Source organism: Nycticebus coucang, chromosome 3, assembly GCF_027406575.1.
Source record: "Nycticebus coucang isolate mNycCou1 chromosome 3, mNycCou1.pri, whole genome shotgun sequence".
In the NCBI taxonomy this organism is placed as follows: domain Eukaryota; kingdom Metazoa; phylum Chordata; class Mammalia; order Primates; family Lorisidae; genus Nycticebus; species Nycticebus coucang.
In genome coordinates, this window is record NC_069782.1 from 138,934,793 (window position 1) to 138,940,633 (window position 5,841).

Genomic DNA, 5,841 nt, shown 5'->3' on the forward strand with positions numbered 1-5,841 from the left:
TCCTAGGACAGAGTAAGACTCTATCTCAAAAAAATAAAAACAAAACAAAAGCATTTAATACATACAAGCTTTGACAAATGTTGAGGGGACTCTAATTTTTTCTTTTAAAGCACAGTCCTTTTTGGAGCTTTAGGAGGAAAACACACCCCAGTTTCTAGTAGAAGATAGGCCCTTACTTAAAGCAGTTGGAATGAATGAGTACAGAAAGGAAAGAATATTGTTGAATGAGTAACACCACACAGTCTGGAAAAGAGCTCAGTGGGAGACTCAGCCACATAATGAGGAGCATGGAATCAGTACTGATGGGGGTACTTCACAGAACTGAGGCGCTTCACAGAACTTTTCCTCTGACTTTCACCTACTGGCAAGGGAGGCATTGGGGCTGAAGACCAAGGCATTTGGCCAGAAATATTCTTGAAATCTTGTGTTTTATCTTAAAACTTCACATACCATATTGTTTGTCTCCAAATAAGTGGAATTTTTTCTCCCCAGTTCTAGGGTAAAATGGACACTCCAACAAAACATATCATATTTATCCAGTGGCTCAAGTTCCTCCTGACATGCTTGCAGGGAAGTGCACGCTCAAGTTTGAGAAGCATGAGATTAAGACAGATGCAGAAGGTGCTCTCACTTCACGCTTGCCAAGCCATCTCCCCATCTGCCTGTCCCCCACACAGCCTCATCCTTCCCAACTTTGTGCCCAAACTGCTCCCTACCCCTGTCGTCTCCTCAATTGTGATCTTGTTCTCGTAACTAATCTTAACTTTATGTTGAAATTCCACTACTCAAAATATATTTGAGAAAAATAAATTAGCTGCAAAACTCTGCCAATTGGATTTGAGGTCATTAAAGTCTCATGGGACATCCTCCGTTTATCCACATTGTGTTGGCTTTTTGATGTGTCTCATCCCTGCCCTCTGTGATAATAGATGTTTAGAGGGATGTAGCTTTCATTTAAATCTTGAAAGGCACCCAACTCCCAAACTAATGCCATGGTCAATTACTGTTGCTCAGGCACTGAGCACTTGGTCCAGTGTTCTCCCGTGTATTTGATGGACACTGCAAATAGAACATATGTTTTGAGTTGCTTCTCCAGTTCTCTGACCTGCCCACCTCTTCTCCAGCCCTAGTGCTTGGGCTCTAAGTCAGATTCACATCATCTCCTGCTTAGCTTATTTCTCTAGTTTTCTCCAAAGGTCTTCTTGTTTTTCCACTCCAAGTTTTTCTCTAACACAGAGGTCAGCTCGTGCCACTAATACTTAGGTGGCAACAATCTGTAACTACCTGCAAGAACATGTTTCACTTATATACACAAGGGAAAGAAGCCAGCCTCAAAAATGTACACTTGTGAGATAAAGCACAAAACCTAGCAAAACCCAACTATGGTGTTAGAAGTCAGAACACTGGTTACACTTGGCATGGGTGCACAGTAGTGGTGATTAGAAGAAGCCCAAAAGGGGCTTCTGATAGGTTATTAATGTCCCATTTCTTTCTTTCTTTTTCTTTTTCTTTTTTTTTTTTCTTTGAGATAGAGTCTCACAATGTCACCCTTGGTAGAGTGCTGTGGGGTCACAGCTCATAGCAACCTCCAGCTCTTGAGCTCAAGCAATTGTCTTTTCTCAGCCTCCCAGGTAGCTGGGACTACAGGCGCCCGCCACAACGCCCTGCTATTTTTTGGTTGTAGTTGTCATTGTTGTTTGGCTGTCCCAGCCTGGGTTGGATCCCGCCAGCTCCGGTATATGTGGCTGGTGCCCTAGCTGCTGAGCTACAGGCACCGAGCCTTGGTTTTTCAGTTTTAGTAGAGATAGGGGTCTTAGTCTCATTCAGGCTGATCTCAAACTCATGAGTTTAAGCAGTCCACCAGCCTCAGCCTCCCAGAGTGCTAGGATTACAGGCATGAGCCACCACAACTGGCCTTCAGAACACTTTATAAATGTGTAAAATAAAATACATAGAAGCACAAAAGAAATAACTAAATTAATATATAGTTTCCAAAAAATAAAACAATATTTGAGATAGTTATATGTTTGCTTCCTTATTAACACAATTGCTAATAACTATTATTTTGAAGCCATAATGGGCATAAATGAAATTTCAGAATTTTTACCAACCATGAAAACTATGAAAATGTCTGGGATTTCTGTTGGTGACAAAGTCATACATACTGTGAATATTTCTGTGATTAGTTGTATAAATTTATAATTGAAGGATATTAAATTTCAGTTAAGAGTTTAGCAGAAAATAGACATGTAACTCTCCTCCCATCCAAGTTCAGGAAGCCACTGAATTCTATTAGGTGAAAAACCTCTCTGATCTAGACTTCAATCTCTCAAATACAAAGATCACATCCTAACCGTATTAAAGATTCAGAATCTGGCACAAAACTTGACACACTAGGTGTCTCATGAATGACAACAAGGTAACTTTTTTCATGTATATAATATGTGCAACTTACTATACTTTAAATTTTCTTTTCTTCCTTCCTTCTTTCCTTCCTGCCTTCCTTTTTTTATTGAGACAGTCTCACTTTGTTGCCCTGGGTAGAGTGCCACAGTGTCATAGCTCACAGCAACATCAAACTCTTGGGCTTGAGTGATCCTCTTGCCTTAGCCTCTCAAGTAGTTGGGACTACAAGTGCCCCCTCTCCGCAACGCCCGACTAGTTTTAGAGAGAGGGGTCTCACTCTTGCTCAGGCTGGTCTTGAACCCCTGAGCTCAGGCAATCCACCCTCTTTGGCCTCCCAAAATGCTAGGACTACAGGTGTAAGCCACCATGCCTGGCCACTTTAAATTTTCCTAAATCTTTTATGACAACTTTTTGATTATTATCTCCATTTTATGGATGAGGAATCAGAGACTTAGATAGATTTTGTAACTTACCAGTAAGAGTGAGTAAGAGTCAGGCCAAGAATTCACACTCAAATATTTCTGTACCTTAAGCCCCCAGCTGACTATCAATGTCTACAATTTACTGCTGACAATTGAATGAAGAGATAAATGAATAAACAAATGGATAAACGTAACCAACTATACCATCTACTCTACTAATCTTTACCAGTAGTGGAACAATTTCAAGAAGGAACTGGCTGGAACCAATGATATGGGTGGTTGTTGAAGAATATTTCTTTGTGTAAGGCCATTTGGCCCCTTAAAAATTAAACCCAAGGACTCATTAACATGTTCGTTAATCAAATGAACTGGCATCTAGCGAATGTTAAATGACAGAAGTTCACAGCGCTGAGCTTTAGGAGGCAAATCCCTGGGCCACAGAGCTTTAATCACAGTAACCAGTACCTAGTGCCTAGTGCATACATCAGGTTATTTGTGGAAAATTGTCTGGTGACCAAATCTCACCTGCTTTTAAGGAAAACACTTATAATAGTTACATTCTAAATATGACATTTTGCCTTATGTAAGGGGCATAATTATGTCCGGGGTTCCAGATCCCTCTCTTGACTGGATGGCTTAGGCGGGTATCTTTTTAGGGGATTAAACCAGATGGTCTTTCAGTTCTGAGATTCTTTTTCTCCAAATGAAACAGATAAAGTTTATTCACTTCCCTTGAAAAGGTATTCTCCAAGTAAGGACTCCTGAAATTTAAGAAAAGGTAACCAAGTGCTTAAACATATGTTTCTGAATTTAGCTATTCTTTTTTTATTAGGTTTTTAAAAATTACACAAATATTTTACACATGTAAAAGCATCAAATATATAAGCATTTAAAGTGAAAAAATTAAAATCTCTCTCACCCTCCAAACCTCCTCCTCAGAATTGACTACTATTAATACTGTTTTACATATAGATTTCCAAATTGTTTCTAAATATATACACATATTTACATATCTATGCTCACATAAGTACATGTACACACCCACACGTATATACATACATATATCCATATACACATTACTCTTAGCATGTTGATCTATAATCAATAGATTATAGATTTTTTTCTTAACAATCTGTCATGAACAACATGCCAGATCAACAACCTGTTTCTTTCTTTCTTTTCTTTTTTTTTGAGGCAGTTTCACTCTTGTTGCCCTGGGTAGAGTGCCACGGCATCACAGCTCATAGCAACCTCAAACTCTCGGGCTTAAGCAATTCTCTTGCCTGAGCTTCCCAAGCAGCTGGGACTACAGGCACCCTCCACAATGCCCGCCCATTTTTGTTTGTTTGTTTAGCAGGCCTGGGCTAGATTCGAACCCCCAGCCCCAGTGCATGTTGCCAGTGCCCTAACCACTGATCTACGGGCACCGAGCCAACAACCTGTTTCTTCAATGCTGTATGGCATTCCATTTTATGGGTCTATTATAACTGTTTAGCCAGTCTTCTATTGAAAGCTTTATTTATTTATTTATTTATTGCAGTTTTTGGACAGGGCTGGGTTTGAACCGGCCACCTCCTGCATATGGGGTTAGTGCCCTACTCCTCTGAGCCACAGGCACCACCCAGCATTATTTATTTATTTATTTATTTTACTAAGTCATTTGTACATAGATCAATACATTTATGCCATTATGGGATTCGAAGTGTTGATTGAAAGCTTTAGATTGTTGTTTTTGCTATTGGAAACCACTTGGCAGTGAACATCCTTTTGACTATCCTACTTAAATGCTCCCATAATGATTTCTGTAGGGTAGCTTTGTTTCCACGGATTTTCCTTTTCAAAGAGTCACATGTTTTAATTCTTGATAGGGATGGCCAAGTTCAAGAGGAAATAGCCTGAAGCTTCTGTTCCTAAGGAAACTCTTTACAAGGTTTCAACTGTGAGAGCCACACCTCTGGGTCATCTCACTTCTAAACTCACAAAATTCCTTTCACTCCGGTAAAGTTAACATGTTCTTTGCATTGCCACAATCTTTCCTTTTAGGGCACATTTAACGCCCATCCAAACTATCCTTTATTTCAGAAGCCTCTTATGTTTCAAGGTAAAGAGTAAACTCCACATTCACTGTGAATTTTTCTTTCTTTCTTTCTTTTTTTTTTTTTTTTTGAGACAGAGCCTCAAGCTATTGCCCTGGGTAGAGTGCTGTAGCATCATAGCTCACAGCAACCTCCAACTCCTGGGCTCAAGCGAGTCTCCTGTCTCTGCCTCCCAAGTAGCTGGGACTACAGGCACCTGCTACAACGCCCAGCTATTTTTTGGTTCCAGCCGTCATTGCTGTTTGGCGGGCCCGGGCTGGATTCCAACCCACCAGCTCAGGTGTATGTGGCTGGTGCCTTAGCCCCTTGAGCCACAGGCGCGGAGCCCACTGTGAATTTTTCTAACTGGTTAGCATACATACACATACAACTTCACTAAGTCCACATTCAAACTTCTTTTTTCTTTTCTAATTTTACAAGCAAAAGAATAGGTGAGTTTACTGGGGAGGCAAATGCAGGATAACATATAGAAAGTGATTATGTAGGGCTGGAACAAGGGAAACGATGGGAATGTTTCAGAAGAAACCACTACAAGAAGCACCTGAAATCATGCCATAAACTCCTTAGACCTCATTAAAGATTGATTTTATTTTATTCTAAGAAAAATAATCCTCTTAATTTATCAAAACCCTCTATTTGAAGTCATTTTAAAGAAATTATTTCTAGGCTGAGGCGGGTGTATTGTTTGAGCTCAGGAGTTTCTCTCTTGCCTGAGCAAGAGAGAAACCCCATCTCTACTAAAAATAGAAAAACTAGGGTGCCTGTAGATCAGTGGGTAGGGCGCCGGCCCCATACTTCGAAGGTGGCGGGATCGAACCTGGCCCCAGCCAGCTAAAACAGCAGTGGCAACTGCAACAAAAATAGCCAGGCGTTGGGGCAGGTGCCTGTATTCCCAGCTACTCCAGAGGCTGAGGCAA